Raw genomic sequence first — 23,352 nt, 5'->3', positions numbered from 1 at the left:
ATTTGATGCAGGTCCTACGCACAGAGAATAGAACTAATCTGACCTCGGCATTTCTCGAGGTGAAAATCGGATATAGTTTTGAGCCTGCACTAGACTTGATTCACCCGCTAACCGCCAAGAAATTATACATGCAATTTAGACATGGATCACTCCCCCTCTTTTGCAGAACAAGCAAGTGGGTTGGTTTTAGTAGACAGCCTTGTCCTGGGTGCGGTGTTGGTGAAGAGACAGAGGTTCACGTCATAATCTTCTGTACAGCCTACAAAATCCCCCGTAGAAAATGGATTATCCAGCTGGCTAAAAACTTGGGGGTTAGGAATTATAGAGATTTGTTCAGGCTGTTGAAGTATGACCCATCCCTTTTATTCGTCACAGCGATAGCGAAATTTTTATTTTCAATGTGGTTAGTTAGAAAACGCTTAATACCACGATAAGGTATATCTCTGTACTATTTCCTTTTAAACATAGTGATAAATTTGCTGTTTTGGTCTAAGTGTATGCTTACATGCCTTTTTATCCACACTTTTAATGTTGTATCTTTTTATTATATTCATGTTTTAAAGAATTGTGATGTATGAACTTTTATGGCTGACAGCCGAAATAAAGTTTTCTGACTGACTGACTGACTGACTGACTGATAATTGTAATATGTTTGCCCATTAAAGCATCCAGAAATGCTATATTAATACTGAGGAAGCCAAAGGAGATTGTTTTTTAGCAGGCACAGGTCCGGCTACCTGACATAACAAATACAGAATGCAGGAGATTAAAAGGACTTGGAGACGTGGAGTAAGGTGAATTAAGGCACCTCCCACATCTTACCTATGGTCACACCTTGACCATAGTTAAGATGGTCAAGGCCTGACCGCAGGTAAGATAAAGTAGCTGCCTTAATTGAATTCACTTAACATCCCATTTTCAAGTTCTTTTAATCATGGATGAGGAAGAAGATACACTTAGTGAAGCTATTTAACTCCTCCATTCAATACAATTTAACATCTCTTCAGAACCCCCCAAAACCTGCTCAGAACAAAAAGCTCTGGATGAACCCACTGAGCCACGAGAGCTACTGTGAAGGAGTATCTCTATGATGCAGCATGGCACCTAGTGTGGGGAAGGAGTTTGCTTCCTGTTTTTTCTCTTTTATTAAATATAGGTAGACAGAGCCAGGAGTTTAACTTAAACATTACGCCTTGAACTAAGCTGCATTGGTTTCCCTACACGAGAAGCCCATACTTATTTGAATCTCCATCCAAAAATGCTCTCTATCGTCTACTTACTCATAGGTTAACACAAAGTGGAAGTTGCTCAACTATTAAATTGAAGAAGGTTACCACTACAGGCATGAAAATATGATTGTCTTCTTACTAAAAATACCACATTGGATCTCACAGTGTTTTCTAGATATTCACAGATCTTAGAAAATGAATGTGCAGTACTGTGAACTGTTGGGAACACTGATCTGGAGTCCACGAACCATAGGGTTCTCAGCACCTCCGTCATGGGTTTATCGAGAAACTGCGGAATAATAGACAATACATTTTGAAAGAATATTCTTGAAATATAGCAAAGAAATACAAACAGCCCTCAAAATACTGGAGGATTATTTGTCTGGCAATTGGCAATACTGGAGGAGCTTCATGCCCTACCACCTGTCCCTTTGTATTTGTGTTTTGGTCAGTTTGTACTTAGTGTTATACTTATCAGTATTATGTCTGTGTTAATATCAGATTATTATAGAGAAGCCTCACTGATAGTTACAGAAGGGCAAGTCCTGTGACCCCAGTAGGAAAAAGAGCAGTGCAGCAAACGTTCTTCCTAGTAGAGGTGTCCATTTCTGCTGCAGGTCATGTTCTAACAGCCTCTATTGACTGCTGTCTGATTCCCAGAAATGTCCACCTTTCTAGTCTTTTGATCTCTACGCTACCCGATTGTTCAAGCAGGTTATTTTTTTCTACTTAATAGTGATTTCTGGGTATGCAACTCAGTCTTGAGTAAACAGTGAAACTCTGTGGATCTCATTAATAATGATACTATTTTCAGGAGTGAAATCCCAAGTGGCGTAGAGTGTGCATCATGGTAATTTACTATTTTGTAGATATGTAGGATCTCTTTACAAATACATTTTCTTGACAATATTGTAACAGTTAATTGAATTGTCCGCCCGCTATCAACCTTTTCTGGTCTGGAAAGGTTTAACGCACAAGTTACTTACTTGTGTAACGATATATCTGTAAGAGACATTAGTTAGTGATAGATTCCTTACCTTAGAATATCCCCAGGCGTCAGACTGGATCCGGAATGTTTTCGTCAGCCGTACCCCTGTGCGTCGGTAGGCATCGTCGTACAGCTCCACGTACGTCACTGGCGTCGTAGCCGCCAAGATGACGTCGTCGGAGCTACTTAGACGTGCCCACGCGCGCTGACGTCAGTTCTGTACACAACGTTTCCGCACCAGGAGCGCAGAGCGATTCCAGAGACCGACAACTGGTGCAATAGAACTAGGGCCCTGAAAGGGATGACCTGAACCCTAGAGAACAGTTCGCAGAATGGGGAGGATGGGCGGGTGGTAAGGAATCTATCACTAACTAATGTCTCTTACAGATATAGCGTTACACAAGTAAGTAACTTGTGCATCTGAAAGAGACACGTTAGTGATAGATTCCTTACCTTAGAATACATACCCAAGCAATACCAACCCCGGTGGTGGGACTGCAAAGTGAAATTACACCACGAAGTCACAGAGAACTGAATGGCAAATGAAGCCGTCTCTCAGGACCTGACTGTCAAGGCACTAGTGCTTAGTGAAAGTATGCAACGAGGCCCAAGTGGCCGCCTGACAGATGTCTTGAGGGGGACACCGCGTCCCAATGCTCTAGTAGCTGCTGTCGCCCTGGTAGAATGGGCGCGTAGCCCCACCAGAGGTTCCTTTTTAGCCAGAGAGTAACAAGCTTTAATGCACAAGACAACCCATCGGGAGATAGTCCGCTTATGCACAGGCTGACCTTTCTTGGCACCCACATAGCCAACAAAGAGCTGGTCATCCACCCGGAACTGTTGTGTGCCGCTGAGATAGAATGAAAGTGCACGTTTTGGGTCCAGACGGTGGAGCCTCTCCTCTTCTCTTGAAAGGTGCGGAGGCGGAAAGAAAGTGGGCAGAGTGACAGTTTGCCCGAGATGAAAGTCAGAAACTACTTTTGATAGAAAGGAAGGACGTGGCCGAAGCACAACCTTGTCCGAAAGAATCGCCAGGAAAGGAGGTTTACAGGAAAGAACCTGGAGCACTCACCCGCCGAGCGGAGGTGATGGCCACCAGGAAGACAGTTTTCAAGGTTAATAACCGCAAAGGTCAGTTATGAAGAGGTTCAAAGGGAGCGCACATCAAGTATGTGAGAACCAAGTTCAAGTCCCATTGAGGCATTACAAAAGGAATAGGAGGGAAAAGGTGAGCAAGGCCTTTGAGAAATCTATTGACAACAGGGGACTTGAAAAGAGAGGGCTGATCAGGCAGCCTAAGAAAGGCTGAAAGAGCAGAAAGGTAGCCCTTGATAGTGCCCAGAACAGAGCTCTGATGGGCTAAAGAAAGTAGGAACAATAGGACCTCAGAAAGAGGGGCAGCAAGAGGATCTACAGCTTTCGTTGTGCACCATGCCACAAATACTTTCCACCGACAGGTGTATATTGTTTTAGTGGAGGGACGCCTGGCTGCCAGAATTACATTACAGACTTCAGGAGGCAAGTCAAATGGAATCAGCTGTCGCCGCTCAATCTCCACACAAGGAGGTGGAGGCTGGACAGGTTCGGGTGGAGGACCGTCCCCTGTTGCTGCGACAGGAGATCCTCCTGAAGAGGCGGATCAGGGGATCTATGCTCATACTGAGTAGCTCGGGATACCAAACTCTTCAAGCCCAGTCCGGCGCCACAAGAATGACTTGGGCCCAGTCGCGTCTGATCTTCTTCAGCACTCTGGGCAGAAGTGGTATAGGCAGAAAGGCGTACAATAGACCGCAACTCCACTCGCGATGAAAAGCGGCTCCGAGCGATTGCCGCCTTGGAAACTCCAACGCGCAGAACTTGCTGACATTGCGCATTCTCTTCAGTGGCGAATAGATCTAACCAAGGTTCTCCCCACTGGTTCTCCCCACTGCTGAAAGAGACCTTGCACCACCTCGGAGTGAAGACGCAATTCGTGATCCAACATGCACCTGCGGCTGAGTTTGTCCGCCCTGGCGTTCAGTGTACCTGCCAGGTGTTGAACCACCAAGGAAATGCCTTGACGTTCCAGCCACGCCCAGAGACGTAGAGCTTCCTGACATAGGGTCCACGACCCCACTCTGCCCTGTTTGTTGCAGTACCACATGGCAGTGGTGTTGTCTGTGAACACCTGCACTACTCTCCCCTTGACAGAGGGAAGGAATGTTGTGTGATTGCGTGTATTCCTCCTGAGGCGGAAGACGGGAGGCTGTGAGCTTAGCTCTTGCTGTGTATTTTCATCTGCTGCTATTGCGACTATTTGCACTACTTGCCGATTTGGCTTTTTAACCTTTGCTGGCATTAAGCTTTTTATTGCACAAGGCAGCTCTCCTTACCTTCTGTGTCCTCCCGTTTCCCGTTGCCCGGCGCCCACTCGCAGCTGAGTAGCGACGCTGTGGAGTCGGTCCCGGGTCACAGAAGCGCGGCGGCCATCTTGGGGGTGGATCAGACTCTGAGCGCTCTAGTTGCGCATAAAAGGGGGCCCAGATCTCTTGCGCCCTTCTGTGTGATTGCGTGTATTCCTCCTGAGGCGGAAGCCGGGAGGCTGTGGGCTTAGCTCTTGCTGTGTATTTTCATCTGCTGCTATTGCGACTATTTGCACTACTTGCCGATTTGGCTTTTTACCTTTGCTGGCATTAAGCTTTTTATTGCACAAGGCAGCTCTCCTTACCTTCTGTGTCCTCCCGTTTCCCATTGCCCGGCGCCCACTCGCAGCTGAGTAGCGACGCTGTGGAGTCGGTCCCGGGTCACAGAAGCGCGGCGGCCATCTTGGGGGTGGATCGGACTCTGAGCGCTCTAGTTGCGCATAAAAGGGGAAGGTCATGACTTCGCGCAGCGAACGCGCTCAGCGGGCGCGCCTGACTCGCGCCGGCGTCGTGCCAGAGTCCTGCCCGTCTGCGCCCGTCCGCGTCCTGGACGCGGCTGCGCCATGCCCTATTCCATCGCCGCCGGAGCTCGTCAGCTTCATCTCCTACAACAGGGAAACCTTAGTACGCCTCAATTCAAATTCTTGTTCTTGGACACAAGCACTCCAAGCACTGCTCATTGATTCGACATTTCTTGTTTTCAAACCTTGTTGCGCATGGCATACAGACAATTTTTCTCACCCTACTTGCCATCTTCGTCAATCCTCACACCGTCAACTCTTGACCGGTAGGAACACCACTATTAAAGCCGGATTAATTAATTGCCGCTCATTGGTAAAACATTCATTAGACATAGCCCAATCGCTCGAGGACAATAGGTGGGACATCCTTTTTCTCACTGAAACCTGGTTGGGAGCTGACTCCAATCCTGCCCTCTGTCTTGCTATACCGCCAGACTACAAAATCTTGTGTGCTAACAGACAGAATTCCCACCCCGGTGGAAGGGTGGCCATTATATATAGATCTATCTAGTCAATCTCCTCCTTCCCATACCCTCAAATAGAGTGTATTGAGGCATTACCTTTCTGTATTAAACTTGCCGCTAACTTCACCTATTCAGGCTTATTAGTCTACCGCCCCCCCAAATCTAAAATTTCTCATCTCCCGCACCCTTATTGATTTTGCTTTACAAGCATCCTTCCGTTATGCCAATTTCACCCTCTTGGGGGATTTCAATCTCCACGCTGATAATATTAATGAACCTAATGCCGCTAATTTTTTGTCCACTCTATCTGATGGCGGTCTAAAGCAAATTGTTTCCGGCCCTACGCATAAGGGTGGACACACTCTGGATTTGATCTGTACTAATCTAATTGACATTATTTTAGGCAACCCCTCCCCTGTTATTTGGTCTGATCATTTTGTGATCCCTTTCTCCATTTCCTCTCGTCTGGTGGACCGCTCCAGACCCCTGTCCAACACTAAGGGTCGGAATTGGAGGGTGATCTCTCCTGAGAGTTTGGCCCCTCATCTCTCCATGCCCTTCCCTGTGGAGTCTAACGATCTGGACTCTCGAGTGGCCAGTTTTAACCATTGGGTCACCTCGGCTCTGGATCTTTTAGCTCCTATGAGATCTATCAAATCCCTCCGTGCTACTCCTTCTGCACCTTGGTATTCTGAGGAACTCCGGATTTGCAAATCGATCTGCAAGCGGCTGGAGAGAAATTGGAGACGGTCTTACTCTCCTGATAGTAGATCTAAATACAAAACCTCCCTCAAGGAGTATAGAAAGAAACTCATTGATCATAAAAGATCCCACCTTGAGGAGAAAATCACCCGGGCTAAAGGATCATCCAGAGTCATTTTTGACACTGTCAGAGCCTTTACTGACCCCATGGCCCTCAAGCGCCAACCACTGGTTTCCCAGGCCCTTTGTGATAATCTTTCAAGTTATTTTGAAGACAAGATTGCTGTCATTCAGAACTCTTTCCCCTGTAATATCAGCCCTTCCTATTCGAAATCATGTCCAGTCAGCTCTAATCCTGATAAGGTCTTCTCTAAATTTGAGGTGATCTCCTTAGAACAGTCACTGGCAGAATTACTCAAATGCAAATCTGGTTCCCCCTTAGACCCTTGGCCAGCGAAGCAGTATAAATCCCTTGCTCCTCTGCTTAATCCTTTATTAAACAAAATCTGGAACGACTCTCTTCAGACAGGTATTTTTCCAGACTCCTGGAAACACGCTAGACTGGTTCCCATCATTAAAAAGGCAACTGCAGACCCCTCTGAACCAGCTAACTATCGCCCCATCTCTCTGCTCCCTGCCCCAGCTAAAGTGCTGGAGAAACTTGTACAAGGTCAACTGGCTGGTTTCCTGGAGATGACCGGCGCTTTCCACATCTCCCAGCATGGCTTCAGGTCGGGTCATAGCACCGAATCTGCCCTTTTGGAGATGGCTGACGCCATCAGATGGAAACTAGACGAGGGCTCTAGAGCGGTGTTGGTGCTGCTAGACTTGTCGGCAGCATTCGACACCGTCTCTCACCCTGTCCTTCTTGATCGGTTACAGGCAAAAGGCATTCAGGGCAAGGCCTTGGAATGGCTTGCCTCCTTTTTGTCCAATCGGACACAGGCTGTATTCACTCCCCCTTTTACTTCAAGCAGTCGTCCCCTCAAGTGGGGCGTCCCTCAGGGTTCTTCATTAAGCCCTCTTTTGTTTAATGTATATTTTTCCCCGCTGGCCGAGATCATCTCCCTATCTGGAATCCAGGCCACATTTTATGCGGATGATATACAGCTTCTGTTCTCATATGACTCCCCTTCTCAGTCTACCTTTGACCCACTAAAAAATTGCCTTCGGAATATCGCTAGCTGGATGGATAACAACTGCCTCCGGCTTAATGCTGGCAAAACCGAAGTTATATTTTTTCATCAGCCCTCTCCATTGGACCCTAACTTGTGGTGGCCTCTTAATTTGAGTTCACCCCCCTGCCTAAAGATTCTGTCAAAAACTTAGGAGTCATTTGGGATAGTAACCTTTCTTTTCAGAAGCAAATCCAGTCTGTATCCATGGCCTGCTTCTCCAAAATGAGGATGATGAAAAAATGTATCAATTTCATCCCTAACCAAACCAGAAAAACGATCGTGCAGGCCTTAATCACTTCCCATCTTGATTATGCTAATGGCTTGTATCTAGGGTTATCCAGAGGTCTTCAGCGTCGTCTCCAAACAGTTCAAAACGCCGCTGTCCGTCTGGTTTGTGGTCTTCCCCTTAGGGAACATATCACCCCCCACCGACTCAGGCTGCATTGGCTTCCAGTTCATAAAAGGGCGGAATTTAAGGCTCTTACCCACGCCAACCGCGCGATCAATGGGAAGGGTTCTGCTCATTTATCCTCATGCCTTCGTCCATACAGTAACATTCGCTCACTTCGGTCGAGCTCTCAACATCTTCTTTTTACCCCTAGAGTCAAAAAAGCTCGATCTGGGGGGAAAACGTTCCAAGTCTGTGCTGCCTCCCACTGGAACAACTTACCCTTGTCTATTAGGATCATTCGGGAAGAACTTCCCTTCCGGAGAGCCCTGAAAACCTTTCTTTTCTGCTAATTTCCACTCAATAGCTAGCATTGTATCTGTTCTCACTCAAGCGCCGGGACACCCCGTTGGGGTATCTGTGCGCTATACAAGATAAATAAATAAATAATAAATAAATACATTTCAGTGCAAGTAGGATCGCCCTGAGCGCCAAAAGATTGATATGGAGCTTGGACTCCGCTGGAGACCAGAGACCTCTGATCTCCGCCTCTCCCATGTGGCCGCCCCATTCCAGGAGGGACACGTCCGTCACTACTGTGTGCTCCGGTTGGGGAAGGGAGAGGGATCTGCCGCTGACCCAGCGCTGGTTCGTGAACCACCACTGCAAGTCCTGTGCAGTGCCCTCCGAGATCTGGACGTAGTCTGACAGGTTTCCCCGATGCTGCGTCCACTGGAACTTCAGGTCCCACTGCAAAGCCCGCATATGCCATCTGGCATGATTATCAGCAGGATGCAGGAGACCATGAGGCCCAGCAGCCTCAGGGTCTTCCTGACCGAAACCCAGGACCAGGGCCGAACGATCGGAATCATAGCCCGAATGTCCCAGACTCGCTGTTCGAAAGGATAAACCCGAAACTGAGCCGTATCCAGAACCGCTCTGATGAAGAGGAGCTTCAGAGAGGGAATCAGGTGCGACTTTGGCACGTTGATGGAAAACCCCAGCAAATGCAGGAGGTCGGCTGTAGTCTGGAGGTGGGAGACGACTGCCTGGGGCGAGATAGGGGAAGACTGAAACCCCTGATCTGCGCAGATGAGCTGCAACCACCGCCATCACTTTCGTGAACACCCAAGGGGCGCTGGTAAGGCCAAAATGGAGCACGGTGAACTGAAAATGCTCATGGCCTACCGTGAACCTTAGGTAACGCCAGTGGGCCGGCAGGATGGGTATATGAAAGTAAGCATCCTGCAAGTCCAGCACTATCAGCCAGTCTTGCGGGTCTAGGGCAGACAAGACCTGAGCAAGCATGAGCATCTTGAACTTCTCCTTCCGGAGGAAGCAATTGACGTTCCGGAAGTCTAAGATAGGACGCAAGCCCCTGTCCTTCTTTAGAACCAGGAAGTAGTGGGAATAACAACCACGACCTACTTCTGGCGTCGGAACGCGCTCGATGGCCCCCTTGGCTGACCGCAACTTCCTGCTGGAGAAGTACCAAGTGATCCCCTGACATGCAGTGATACTGAGGTGGCATGGCTGGAGGTGTAGACTCGAAGGGTAGGGAGTAGCCCCTTCCGACTATTTGCAGAACCCACCGAGGTGACGGTGCGTCAGTGGGGAAGGTGATGGCGAATCCTGCCACCCACTGGCGTCTGGTGGGCCTGAAACACCAGACTAGGAAAGTTTTGAGGCAGCGGCAGCAGGGGCGGTGGTGGATTGACCTGCCCACTGCCCTCGGGACCCACCACGGCCGGTCCCACATCCACGGCTACGCTGAGATTGCGGCTGTGCAGTCTTGCGGGTCTGAAAGGAACGCACTTGGGCGCCTCGACCCTGACCTCGAAAGGAGTGAAAAGTGGAACCCGAGGGAGTATGCGTGGTGGCGAGATCCAAGGACAGGGCCGTAGCCCGAGAGTCCTTAAAGCGTTCCAGGGTGCTATCCGCCTTGTCACCAAAGAGGCGAGTGCCATCAAAGAGCATGTCCAACAAAGTGTTCTGGACATCCCCGGAGAAGCCAGTAGTTCTGAGCCAAGCGTAACGGTGGAGCGCCACTGTTGTGGAATGTGCCCTGCCGAGGGAATCGGCCGTGTCAAGCCCACAATGGATAGTAAATTTAGCAGCATCCCACCCTTCAGTAAGGGCCTGGGAGAGAACCGCCCATGCTTCCACAGGGCACTGAGGCAGCACCTGTGCCACAGTGTCCCACGCAGAATGGGAATAGCGGCACGCAGTATTCACCACTCGCAACCCGGAACTGGTAGAAGTGAAAATCTTTTTCCCAAACTGCTTCAGTTTCCTAGATTCCTTGTCCGGAGGAGCAGAAAGGAATGTGCTCGGCGAGGCAGAAGCCTGGACAACCAGACTCACAGGCGTCGGTTGTTGTGTGAGAAAGCTGGGGTTGCCCGGCGCCGGGCGATGAAAGCGTGCACATCCTTATCTACAGGGACCCCTGAGTTAGGTTTGGTCCAGATACTCACCAGGATGTCAGTAAGCGCCTCATTGAAGGGCAGCAGCGGCTGCACGGTGGAGGACGGTGGCTACAGTACCTCGGTCAGATTGGTCATGATAGGTACAGAGGGGAGCGCGAGGGTAAGAGCCTCAGCTGCCCTACGTAACACCACTGAAAATGTCCCAAACTCCTCATTAGCCACAGAAGAAGGGGACAGTGTACCAGGATGTGGAGAGAAGTCCAGTTCCACTGGACCCTCCATGTCGCCTTCCCATTCAGGCTCATCCTCGCATTGAGCTCCAAGAGGGTCTTCAGACCCCTCCCAGTCCTCCCCTTTGTCCACCGGTTGTTGAGGAGGCCAGTAAGGATGAGGTGCTCGGGGAAACGGGACAAGCTCCCCGCCAAGAAAGGGAATCGGGGGATATGAGACCAACCCTGGTTCGCCGCCTGTGGCGTCAGCCTCGGAGCCACAGCTGATGCCGGAGCCGGCGCCGAGGCCGGAGCCGGCAGCGCCGCACGGTATGGTGCCGGTGTAGCTGAGGCCAAAGGTGGCGGCACTGGGGCAGATGGTCCGCGGGGCCCATAGGCGCTCTGGAGGGGCCCGATGGAGCAAACAAATGGCGCAAGGCTGACACGAAGGCCTGCACCTCATCTGAAGTCATGTGCGGGCCTGGAAAAGGTGGGTAGGCTGCAGGCTCCAACAGAGCTGCGTCGGAGTGACCGCCCGCCCCCTCCAACGCGTCCTGCGACCGGTGAGGGGTAGAAGAAGAGCAACGTCACTTCTTCGACATTTTATGGCGCCGTGACCTACCTGTCCCCGATTCCAGCGAGCGATGCTGATGGCTCTGTGACTAGTCCCTCGACCTCCCACGGGAGCGGGACCTCAATCGGCGTGGAACCGATTGCCGAGCCTCTAACAACTTTTGGGAACGCTCCCGCAAATCTTTCCGCGTCATGGCCCGACAATCGGGCATGCCTCGGGGTCATGGGCGTGCCCCAAGCAAAAGAGGCACACGTTGTGCGGGTCCGCTACCAACATGTTCCGGTGGCAGGCCACGCGTCTAAGTAGCTCCGACGACGTCATCTCGGCGGCTACGACACCAGTGACGTACGCGGAGCCGTACGACGCCGCCTACCGATGCGCAGGGGTACGCCTGACGAAAACTTTCCGGATCCAGTCTGACGCCTGGGGATATTCTAAGGTAAGGAATTTATCACTAACGTGTCTCTTTCAGATATGTAGAGATTACTCTGGGCATGAAAAGGTATTGTATGAATTCCTCCATGGGAAAAGATTGGTAATTAATGGTCTAACTTCAAGCCAGTGAAGTTGTTTCATCCCACTCCCTTTTAATTTTACCAGGCACCAGTACTGCATGAGTATAGCTCTACGTCAACACATTTTTGTGCCACATCACCACTAACAAGACTGATAGTGATTGTGTCTCAACAGTAGCGTGAATACCTCATGACCTTCAGCTCAATAATAAGGAAGAGGGATTAAAACAGTACTCCAGCCTGAAATATACATAGTACCAAAAACACACCAGCTAGGTCTCCTTTTCCACTTACCACCCACAAGCATGACCCAACCAGTGCACACAGCATTGGAAATCCAAACAGCTACAGTAACCTGCTATTGAAACCAGGCATAATAGTTTGTGTCAGAGTAGTAATTGAGTTGTTCACTTGGGCATCAGAGCACAGCTCAGTGCCCCACTCACTCACAGGGTGGTGCAGTGCCCCAGATCCGCTAAAAGATGTACCACCCACCGCCAGAGATACCCTAGATTATTGGTGGTACAGAGAAAGAGAGGAAATGTATCAACGACCCACATATTGAATCTAAAAAGGCCAAATCTAACCCTGCCATTCAGGCTTTAGAACCATATGAGCATCAGAGTGAGGGCATATCTGCTGGGCCCTCCCGTGGCATAGACATGGAACAGCCAGAAAGGCATAATTCACTTTGATCTGTTGGCCACTGATGAAACAGAGGACCACCAGATACTTCAAACATTCCTACAATAGTATGTAGTGCAGTTTGAAACTGCACTTCATTGGTTTAAGTCCTTTCCCACAAGCTAGAGCAGTCACACCTAAATAGGTATGCCAGGATTAAGTGCATACATAGGGGTAACCTACGTATTACTAAAGGATTGTTCTTTGTTACCTATTTTGCCCGCAACAAACTCAAATACAACTCCAAGAAAACCTGGAGCAGGCAATGGGGGGAGAAACCCACACTCTCCCTATTATTCAGCTTACAAACTCCAAAGTCGGCGAAAAAATCCCACAATGTTGAATGTAGTGCACTATAGAGCAGAGAAATACTGTATTACCTGCAAAATACAAATGTAACATGCACCTGTCACAATTCTTTCACTGAACGGCAGCGCATAGGGCCATCTGACACAATATGCAAAATCCGTAAGTAAATAATGGAATATTTGTAAAACTCATTGGGTCACAACATGGTTCTCAAACTGTTCCTTGAGCAGAAGAGATCCTCGGAGTTTCTTCTACTGGGCCTTGGTGATGTTAGGGGTGTGAAAAAGTCATCTGAAAGTGCAAATGTCGATGTTTGTTCGCAGAATCAGGTTCCAATGATATTTATGCCCACAATGGAGCTGCTGCAGAAGGTTCACTGGTCTCACAGATTGTCCAGAGTACTAACTTTAGGGTTGGAAAGGGATTCTGACATGGGGTTGGCAATTCACAAAGAATGAGCATCAGCGTTTTTGCAGGACATTTACCTAGCTAAAAATGCACATAAGAGTAATCTTGTAAAAGGCAGGAGTAAATGTGCTTCAAAGGCGAGTAAGTTGTGGAGGAACAAAAAGTTAATTTTTTCAAATGATTAAATATGTTAAACATTTGCAGGAATATGCATGGGAATCAAACGCTTGCTTACATTTTCATACCCATACCTGGGAATATGTGTGACATTGGTGGTGGGAAAAAGGTCATGTTTACAAACTTAATTTTAACAGATTTAAATTCTGTGATATACGCTAATGCATAGTCACGAGGCTGCAGTAACAAGCACCAGACTCTTGACCCTGTGACGTTGGGCCATGTGCACGCTGAGAACATATACACGGTGCATGCTTCTGCAGTAGGTTGTGTATCAGCATTTTGAGAGCTTCTGGCTGGTTTTCACTATCAGCGTCTCCATCACCAAACAATAAGACAGAGAACTGAAGGGCAAGACGTCCCTTGTCATATGCCAGCATATCTTGGCCCAACCAAATGCTGGTGATGCAGGCCCTCCTCAGACCTGCCTGCTACTGCCAGCGCATGCTTGATTCCAAGAGGCCGGAATAGAAGATACTGTCAGCTTTGAAATACATGCACTCAGGAGTTTGTGTATGCCACATCCTGAGCTAATGTATTTCAATGAGCCTTGAGGACCATCAGCTCAGGATGTGAACGGAACAAAAAATGATTCCTTTGTCTCTGCAGCGCAGATCACGAGCTCATGTATTTCAAGGTACATTCAAATACATGACCTCAGGAATTGTGCTGTGCAAATAGTATTCCTTTTTCTGTACAGCGCAGACCATGAGCTCATGTATTTTAAGGTACATTAAAATACATGACCCCAGGATTTGTGCTGTGCAAATAGGATTTCTTTTTCTGTGCAGCGAAGATCATGAGCTCATGTATTTCAAGATACATTAAAATACATGACCTCAGGAATTGTGCTGTGCAAATAGGATTCCTATTTCTGTGTACTGCAGATCATGAGCTCATGTATTTCAAAGTACATTAAAATACATGACCTCAGGATGCATGTTGTGCAATAAGGATTCCTTTTTCTGTGCAGCGCAGATCATGAGTCCATGTATTTCAAGGTACATTAAAATACATGACCTCAGGATGTGTGCTGTGCAAAAAGGATTCCTTTTTAGGTCTCGCATAGCGTTGCAGCGCGAATGCGCTGCCATCGCTTTGCGAGGCCTGCAGTATACACTATAGTGTGGAAGCTTTGTGGAAGCTTCACCCACTCTCCGGCCCATCTTCTTCATTGGCTTAGGTTCTAAATGCTGCCTTCCGTTTGGTTTTAAGCTTGTTAGTCCCTCCCCATAACAGCCATGTCAGTCATTTGTGTCCTTCTACGGCTACTAGCCCCTTCACAGCACAGACTACTTTCTTCTTCTTAGGTCTCGCCTAGCGTTGCACCGCGAATGCGCTGCATCAGCTTTGCGAGGCATGCAGTATACACTATAGTGTGGAAGCTTTGTGGAAGCTCCGCCCACTCTCCAGCCCATCTTCTTGATTGGCTTAGGTTCTAAATGCTGCCTTTGATTGGTTTTAAGCTTGTTAGTCATGCCATGCCAGTCATGTGTGTCCTTCCACGGCTACTAGCCCCTTCACAGCACAGACTACTTTCTTCCTGTGCCCCCCCACAGTCCGATGCCTTTTCGCCGCCACCCCCCCTCGTGCCTCCTTGACCGCACGCATTGCTATTTGCAATGCAATAGGTCTCACGTAAATGCGAGTCCTATTGCATTGCCATTGCTTGTTGGTATTACTCTAATCTGTTTTACGCAGTGCTTTAGGGTCACAACATTATATAACCTACCCTGTAGATGAGACAATATCCGCAGTTCAGCAATTAGACGAAAGAAATGTATGCTCGCCGGCTTTCCCTTATTCGGCGCGCCAATGTCAGTGCCGACAGAGCCCACAAGAGGGCAGCAGAGCTCCAAACAAAATTACTTTACAGCAATTTATTTTCAAGACAATCAAACTGTCCATCTCAGAACCATCATTTCAATGTACGCTGCAGAATATGGAAATTCTCTTTTTCCATACATGTGGGCTAAGTAAAATTCAGCAATCCAACACACTTAAAAACTGATTTGACATTTTTAATTGTGCGCCCCAGGGAGTATTGTCCTCTTGTTCCGATCATAATATTACTTCAAGAGAAAAGGTTTATCCATTCGTTAAAAAGAGCGGCTTAAGTGTTTTTTACACTGGAAAATAAACATCCAGGATTTAATTTAAAAAATCCAAGATTTAAGTACTCGAACATTCCTTGCTGAGTACAAACGTGTCCCCTGTCTCTTCTGGCCCGACCAGTCTCCTGTATGTGACAATCTCATGGGGCTCCCAGACATTTCCCAGGTCACAGCACGGGCAAAGAAGATGTACTCTGCAGGAGGAAGAGAGGCTCTGCTGCAGGGTGAACCATGCGCAGCTTGTTCTAAAGCATAGCAAATATGCAGTAAGCATGTTTTTAAAATGACTTAAAAGGTTTCTCTTTGCTACAGAGTACATGCAGTTCTCTTAGTTAATTGACTCGTTCAAGTAAGTGAATTGTATAGCTGTGGTGCGCCAGACCCCTGGACTGCTCACTTCACTGGTGTTACATTTTGAAATAATACAGCTTGCTGTGACCGCTATGTGTAACTCCCAGCCTTCCTGGAGGCTTGCCCAGCACCATGCTGTCATGACACTGCTAACTGCTCCAGCCGGAGTCCGGGAGTCAGCTGACTCTAATTAATGTACCCTATAGACCCGGAGGCAGCTGGGCTCTGTGCAAGGGCCTCTCACACCCAGTTAGGTGGTTCTGCAGCATAAACGCAAGTCCTTGCTCCTTTTAGTGTTAATTCTTAGCGGAGCCATGTGACCTGCTTTCTAGCTGTCCGTTTTTTAGGTCTCGCCTGACCCAGCGCATGCGCTGGTCTGGCGAGACTTATTGAGAGGGCTCCAAAAAGTGCTACCAGGCCAGCCTAGAGCTACAGTGCATGTGCGCGGGCCGCTTTGATGTTTGATCGCGATCACTTTCGCGGCCGCTTCTCTTGAGTTTGGATATACCCTGGATTAAGCAAAGGACGCAGTTTAGGCAGTCTGTTTGTGCTTCATTTTGTGGTTATCCGGCAGATGTGACTGGAGTTGGTTTAGGTCGCAGACCTAGCTTTTCGGCTGCAAATGACTTACTATTCACAATATTAGCTGGTTTTGCACTGTTGGCGCCCTCCCCCCAACCACCCTAGTGGCCAATCATTAATTGCCGCTTCCATTTTCTCTGGAGAGGAGCACAGTATTTGGTTGTTGGTTGGCCCCCTATTGTCAACATTAACCTTTGCCCCCATGGCCCCCTGGCCTCACTGGTTTGAAGAAGTGACGGGGATTAGCGTTGGCATCAGTCTCCATGCTGCCTGATGGAAGGGGGAGTTTACGACTGGCTCCAGTAAGTGACCTGTCTGCACTGCTCGGGTAGAGGACGGTATCCTGTGTCAGAACAGCAGAGGCTCTGAATAGGCGATTTTCACAGAAGGGCCAGAGGAGCCACATTTTCTTTTTAAATAGAACTAAGTGTGTGTTTTTGTCCTACCCTGTCAGCGTTTGAAACCTTAAACCGAGAGCAGTGTACAAAAGGTGATGCTTGAAATATGTAAACATGGTTAAAAGCTTTATTGTATGAGGTTCAAGTCCCCCACACCCCTTGGTGTGTTAGGAATGTGTTTTGATGTATATCTCGCTTTGTTTTCAGGGCTTCGAGGTCAACATGCGTGCATTTGTAATGCTCGGATGTCGGTGATTCTGCAGTGAGTGAGAGCTCTGTGCTTGAATGCCAAGTAAGACCCCCGAGGCTTGCTATGGGCTGAACACAACTGAGTAAGGGCAGCACACGTGCTATTCCATAGCTTTAAAGTATAAAGCACAAACCTAGCCGGAACCAGTCTTTCTTAAAATGAGCCCACAATCACTTTTTTGGCAGCTTTTATTTGGAATTATACTCAAATTAGTGGAATGCCTAAGCAGCGAGATACTATGCAGGAAGCAGCGGCTGCTTGCATTACCAGTGTACACATCACTAGTCTTGCTTCCAGCTGTGGGCCAAGGTCAGCAATTGATAAAACAAGCATTTGCAATGCAATAGTTCTTGCATTTACGCGAGTTTGAGCTATTGACATTGCAAATGACACTGCCTTTTATTTTTAAAACATAAATAAAAGGCATTGTCATTTACAATGCCAATAGCTTCAACTCGCGTAAATGCGAGACCTATTGCATTTCAAATGCTTGTTTTTTTTCCTAGTGGTGACATCTGAGGCTAATATTAGTAGTTACTTCACAAGTCTTACTTTCCTGCTTACAGCATTCGCTTATGAATAAGGTGGCCCCTGCAGTGACAGCTTTACCTCACTCAAAGTGAAAAACCTTTTCCCATCACATTAATTTTTTGCATGGCCTCATCTTGGACAACAAACACCACCTGGTAAAAGTGATTTGTTTTATTCTCCTTGTTTTACCATGGTCCTTTTCTTTTATTTTTGTCTAATTGGCATTGCTTCTGCCTTTTTATTCTTATTAGTCAATACATTATGCCAACCAAAATTCACAAGTTTATTATATGATCAGCATTGTACAAGAGAAGCAATAAAATAGCAATAGAATAAAACACATACTTCCAATCACTTTTATGAAATATTTAAGTAAACAAGACTCTGTGTCAAGAACAGAAGTATGGGCATGGTCTTCAATGCTATGTCATGTGAAGTGATGCTCGCCCTCTTTCATATCTGCCAAGGTTTCAGATTGCTATGTATGATATTTTGATAATTTCATTGTAATTATGACTCAACCACCTCATGAATTTTCAGAAGTTTTAAGATCATAGAGTTTCTTGTTCCTCAAATGGGTCAGATTTCTGATATTTCCCTCATCTTTTATTGGTTGATTTTGCTGGCTAGAAAAGTGTCACTCATAGTGGTTCTAATGGCACTCATAATTACACAGAAATTATGAAAATGCACACATAGCAATCTAAAACCTTGGCAGCTATGCTCTTGGGTAATGTCCGCATTTCCTACCTCGTGCTTCAGCTGCTCAGTGTTTCTCCCACCGGGACACCGGAGCAGTAAACCCCGAGCCCTGCAGCGCACAAGGAACTTCACTTCCATTACAGTCCATTAAGGGAGCAGGTTGGTCAGAGCATGAGCCCGAAGAACTTCCACACGCGGGGTGTGGGAGCCTGCGAGTGGAATGTGAATAGGAAAGCACTGTGCCACAGTGGGATGAGTGCTGTGTGCATCGTCGAAAGAAAAGTATTTTTCAGATGCGTCAGTGCTTAATTTGTAAAATAATGAGTACCGGTGCCCAAAGCTCTGCTCGGAAGCCCTATTAAATAAATGTCGTTGGGCCGAATACCAGGGCTCTCTAGAATTGAAACCACCCCAGGCCTCTTTAATCCAGTACCTGACACCCTTGACTCATTTATTCCTCTTGCTGGTTACTGCCGTTTCCCTTTGTGACAGTACTTAAGTCTTTCTCATCCTCCTTCTTTCCCCTTTGTGTGTTTAGGTTGAGCATTCAATACCTCTTGTATATACTTTAGTATATAATTATTATATACTTATACATGTATGTACTATGTGGGCTCTGGAGATCAGCCCTAGGACCTGTCTGCTTCCGCTTAAGGATTTTTTGTTTCTGTTCAACTGCCTCTATTTGTCTTGATAGAAAACGACCAGCAATCAATCAATCAATCAATCAATCAAGGAATTTATATCGCGCGCTACTCACCCGGAAGGGTCTCAAGGCGCGTGGGGGAGGGGGTCTGCTACTGCTCGAACAACCAGGTCTTGAGTTGTTTCCTGAAGGCGAGGTGGTCCTGGGTCAGCCGCAGGTGGATGGGCAGGGAGTTCCATGTCTTGGCCGCCAGGTAGGAGAAGGATCTTCCTCCGGCGGTGGTCCTCTGGATGCGTGGGACGACGGCGAGGTTAGCGGATCGTAGCTGGAGGGTGGGCGTGTAGAAGGTCAGGCGGTCGTTGAGGTACCTTGGGCCCATGTCATGGAGGGATTTGTGTGCGTGGGTGAGGAGTCTGAACGTGATCCTCTTGTTGACAGGGAGCCAGTGCAGGTCTCTCAGGTGGCTCGAGATGTGGCTGCGTCGGGGGACGTCAAGGATGAGTAGGGCGGAGGCGTTCTGGATACGCTGAAGTCTTTTCTGAAGCTTGGCTGTTGTACCGGCGTAGAGGGTGTTTCCGTAGTCCAGTCTGCTGGTAACGAGGGCCTGGGTGACCGTCTTCCTGGTTTCTGCCGGGATCCATCGGAAGATTTTGCGGAGCATGCGGAGGGTGTGGAAGCAGGATGAGGAGACGGCGTTGACTTGTCTGGTCATCGATAGGGAGGAGTCCAGGATGAAGCCCAAGTTGCGTGCGTGGTCGGTTGGCTTCGGCGCGGTGCCTAGGGCCGGGGGCCACCAGGAGTCGTCCAAGGATGAGCACTTCTGTCTTGTCCGTGTTCAATTTCAGGCGGCTGATGTTCATCCAGTCGGCGACGTCTTTCATCCCTTCGTGTAGGCTGGCTTTGGCGGTGTCAGGGTTTCTGGTGAGGGAGAGGATCAGCTGGGTGTCATCGGCGTAGGAAATTATGTTGAGGCTGTGTTGGCGTGCGATGGCAGCGAGGGGTTTCATGTAGATGTTGAAGAGGGTGGGGCTGAGTGACGATCCTTGCGGGACGCCGCAGATGACTTTGGTGGCCTCAGAGCGAAACGGAGGGAGGCGTACTCTCTGTGTTCTGCCGGCGAGGTATGAGATGATCCATTCCAGAGCCTTCCCTTGGATGCCGGTGTCGTTGAGGCGTTGGACTAGGGTGCGGTGGCAGACAGTGTCAAATGCTGCGGAGAGGTCTAGGAGGATGAGTGCCGCTGTTTCACCGTTGTCGAGCAGGGCTCGGATGTCGTCGGTCGCTGCGATGAGGGCGGTCTCGGTGCTGTGGTTGGCTCTGAATCCGGTCGAGGGATCCGTTTGTCTCGAGAAAGGCGGCCAGTTGTTTGTTGACGATCTTCTCGATGACTTTGGCAGGGAAAAGAAGGAGCAAGATGGGGCGAAAGTTCCTGAGGTCAGTTGGGTCCGCTGTTGGTTTCTTCAGCAGAGCGTTGAGTTCGGCGTGCTTCCAGCTTTCCGGGAAGGTGGCTGTGTCGAAGGAGGTGTTGATGATGTCTCGGAGGTGGGGTGCGATGGTGGAGGCTGCCTTGTTGAAGACATGGTGGGGGCACAGGTCGGTGGGAGATCCGGAGTGGATGGTGTTCATCATGCGGGTTATGCCTTCGGAGGTCACTTCGGTCCATGTCTCGAGGGTGGCGGCGGCGTGCGTAGGTTTGGCCCATGAGTGCGGGGGTGCAGCGTCGAAACTGTTGTGGATGTCGGCGATCTTGCGGTGGAAGTACGAGGCGAGGGAGTCCCAGAGGTCCTGTGATGGAGTGATGTCGTTGTTGCCGGTGCTTGGGTTGGAGAACTCCTTGACGATGTTAAAGAGCTCCTTGCTGTCATGGGCGTTCTTGTCCAGTCGCTCTTTCAGTGATTTCTTCTTGGTAGTGCGGATGAGCTGGTGATGTCTGCGGGTGGCGAGTTTGAGGGCGGTCAAGTTGTCGGCCGTCTTGTCGAGGAGCCAGGACTTCTCGAGGGTTTGGCAGGCCTTCTTGGAGTCCTTGAGTTCGTCGGTGAACCAGGGGGCCTTCTTGCTTCTGGTCCTGGTGAGCGGGTTCTTCAGTGGGGCGAGGTCGTCGGCACAGGAGGTCAGCCACTGCGAGAAGTTGCGGGATGCTGCGTTGGGGTCCGTTGTGCTGACAGGTGGGTCCTGGCTGAGGGAGGTGGCGAGCTGGTCGGCGGTGATCTTGCTCCAGTTTCTGTGGGGAACCTGCTTCGGGTGGTGGTGGACCATGTTCTTTCTGAAGCTGAAGTGGACGCAGCTGTGGTCAGTCCTGTGAAGTCCTGTGGAGTGGCTGAAGGTGACGTGCTTGCTGGATGAGCAGACGGGGTCGAGCGTGTGGCCGGCGTAGTGGGTGGGGGTGTTGACCAGTTGCTTGAGTCCGAGGTTGGCGAGGTTGTCCAGCAGGGCGGTGGTGTTGCGGTCGTTGTTGTTCTCCAGGTGGAAGTTGAGGTCCCCGAGGAGGATGTAGTCGGTGGAGGGGAGGGCGTGTGGGCTGATGAAGTCCGTGATGTCTTCGCAGAACTGTGCGCGCGGTCCCGGGGGTCTGTAGATGAGGGTGCCTCTGAGGGTAGTCTTGGGGTCGGTGTGAATCTGGAAGTGCAGGTACTCGGCGGCGTTGAGTGCGTCGAAGGAGTCAGTCGAGATGCGAATGGTGCTTTTGTGTACGATGGCGATGCCCCCTCCGGTCTGGTTGACGCGATCCCTCCTGATGATCTTGTAGCCGTCCGGGATTGCTATGGCGATGTCGGGGGCTGAGGAGGCGTTCATCCAGGTTTCCGTGAGGAAGGCGACGTCTGGAGATGCGGTGTCGAGGAGGTTCCACAGTTCCACGGCGTGTCTGTGCATGGAGCGGGTGTTGATCAGGATGCACTTGAGGTGGTTGTTGTTGTCCGTCCTGGTGGGCGTGGAGCTGGGTCGGAGGCAGGAGAAGCTGCAGGCACGGCAGACGAAGGGTCCATGGGTACGTCGAGGGGATGCTTGGTAGCACTCGGGGGCTCGGACGGCGTTGAGTGCGGTGAGAGTGGCGGCGTCGTAGATCCTCCGGGGGGTGTGGCGGGCACGGGGGCCAGGGGGTCTGGCGCTGGGCGCGGTCCAGGCGCGGTCAGTAAAATACCAGAATCACTTTAGCATGCTCTAGATACCTAAATACATATAGGTTCCCAAAGGCAAGACCGATTGGATTGCAAATGCTTGTTTTCCATAGCGCACACCCTGACCTAATGTGTTTCAATGTGTCTGGGAATAGATTAGGTGCAGAGACGTTTTGAGGCCCGGACAAAGTGGGCAAATGCCCAGGTCACCCATCTTCCAATGGTCTCCCTCAGAAACCGAACTTTCTCTCTATATGACCTCTGTCTATTCTACTTCTCTATCTAAACCTCTCTCCATCTCCACCCGTTGTTACCTTGAACTCTTTCTCTCAAAACCAGTCATCTGAAGGATTTTTGGGGTCCCAAGCAAGACATTTTTTCTTTCTTAAATAGTTGCTGGTTTTACCACTGGGCTGTTGTCGATTTCAGCCCACCGTGAAAACGTGATGACTTTCTTCATGATGATGTAGCTGTTGCACGACTGACGTGTTACTACTCTCTTTGTCAAAAACTGAAGGATACAATTTACTCTGCTCACAATTGGCATACCTTTAACATGCACTTTTGCATCCATATCATTATTTAAATGTATCCATAAATTGGTAGTCAAGGTGTGGCAGCAAAAATTGTTCAAGGCCATTAAAAGTGGAGTGCGGCAGCCAACTTAGTACGTACACTTGATTTTGAAAACTCAGCCACAAAAACATTGACAACAATGATAAAATGAGAGAGTATATCTCTCCTGGTTCACTTAATGTGCCACAAACAGGCTACATTGTAGAATATCTAATGAGGTATCTACCCGCTGCGGAAACCTTTGTGTGCCCAGGCATTTCAGAGTATGGTAATGGTGAGATAACTCTGGTGGTTAAAGACTTAGTGGAATAAACTTTGTTTTGTCTAGTCACTGTTTTGACTCATCATGAAGAAGCATTGAGCGTTAATATACCTACAGTAAGCTCAAGGTTTCACATGCCAATCACAAATTTGCATTTTATAGCTTAGTGGGTGATTGCTTTAGTTATTTTGCTACTCAGCATTTCATATATAATCCTTTTATTATAGAAAAGTGAGCTACGAATCTGCATGTAAATTGCAAAGGCAGCGATTGAGTGTTATCTTCTTTTCAATCTTATATTATTCCAAGGTTGTGAAAAGGGTTTCTTTGGACAGTAATAAAGGGCCTGATATAAATGTTGGTGGAGAGGGATGCAGTTACCTTGCCACCATCATTATGGTCCACCTGCCCGATTTAAAAGCAGAGTGACATTGGTTTGATGATGTTGTAGACTACAAAGTCTCTAACGTGGTCAAATCCCTCTGACAGCTCAAAGGAGTAAGTCCGCCCACTTAATTTTGATTGCCAGACATACAGCCCTTTTTAGGTCTCGCCTAGGCAGCGCGCATGCACTGCATAGGCAAAAAGACCTTTAGGGATCACTTCGGTCAAAAACGTGCACGCGTTCCATTGCCTTCAATGACAACGCG

General features: G+C 48.8%; 1 protein-coding gene across 1 annotated transcript in view; it reads right to left on the bottom strand.

The window, feature by feature from the left end:
• The window catches only part of LOC146859134 (uncharacterized), a 2,052,335-nt gene that overhangs the window by 59,190 nt on the left and 1,969,793 nt on the right, over window positions 1-23,352 (bottom strand). The window lies entirely within an intron of this gene.

Source organism: Triturus cristatus, chromosome 3_2 (genome assembly GCF_964204655.1).
Source record: "Triturus cristatus chromosome 3_2, aTriCri1.1, whole genome shotgun sequence".
Classification (NCBI taxonomy): Eukaryota; Metazoa; Chordata; class Amphibia; order Caudata; family Salamandridae; genus Triturus; species Triturus cristatus.
The sequence above is the reverse complement of the archived record's forward strand: the minus strand, read 5'-3'. Positions and strand labels throughout refer to the sequence as shown.